The sequence below is a fragment of the Aplysia californica genome, unplaced genomic scaffold (genome assembly GCF_000002075.1).
Source record: "Aplysia californica isolate F4 #8 unplaced genomic scaffold, AplCal3.0 scaffold00094, whole genome shotgun sequence".
In the NCBI taxonomy this organism is placed as follows: domain Eukaryota; kingdom Metazoa; phylum Mollusca; class Gastropoda; order Aplysiida; family Aplysiidae; genus Aplysia; species Aplysia californica.
Genome location: NW_004797364.1, coordinates 434,475 through 435,460, shown reverse-complemented (window position 1 = coordinate 435,460; position 986 = coordinate 434,475).

The following is a 986-nucleotide window of genomic DNA, read 5'->3' as shown; positions in this document are numbered from 1 at the left end:
AATTTCAGCTATCCGTGTAGTGTTATACTGCATATGTTTATCTATAATCTATTTGTGGTGGCCGAATTTTGCTATTCAAAAGGCTTTTTAATGGCTGCATCGATCAACATGCGGTTTTCGCCAAAAGATTCTTTAAAATATTCTCCAGAGCATGATGGCCTTGGTTTTTTCAGTTTTGAGACAGTTTTGCTTTATTTCGCCGATCGCTTTTGTAGGCCGACGCTTCTGTCTCTGTAATTTTAGAAAATCCGGAAGTGATATTTCGCGAGGCGCATTTTGTTTTTAGAGTATAGATCTAGACCTTATAATTTTTTGCATGTCTCAAGATTTATTTCCCCATTCCAGTAGAGTGTAAATATAGTAGGCAAATGACTTTTAGTTAATATTAAAGCACCAATCATTCCTTTCATCGAAAGGGGGCCCAGCTAGTATATTATATATGTATATTATTATATAGATCTACAGTGTTAAATCCGTGTAACACCTATAATCTTCAACAGTTATACTATAATATAAGTTACATTATTTTATTGTCTTGCAAGTGCCGTAAAACTCTTACTAAAACTAAAGTGTCTATCTGTGTGAGTGGTTGGTGGGTGCTCTAGTGTGGTTTGCTCGTTCTTTCCTATTAAATATATATCGTCCTTATCTCACCTCTTTCTTTTCTGTGTTCGTTACTCTCTTGAAACACCTCTAATTTTCGGCACTTATATGACCTTATTGTGTTGCAAGTCCAGTAAATTTTTTACTAAAGGTAAACAGTCCATCTATCTTGCATTTCCAACGTACGAGTTTATGGCTATTTTTGTGCCCATGTGCTTTTCTTTCCTACTACTACTACATAAGCTCAAACGTCCTTCATGGCGGGGCCACAAGTGACCTAAGACTCGCGTGATGTCCACAGGTCCTCCATCTCGGCCGCTGGTCCTCTATCTCGGCGAGAAATGAGTTGAGGACCCAGGCCTGTCCCTGCACGCTAGAGCCAC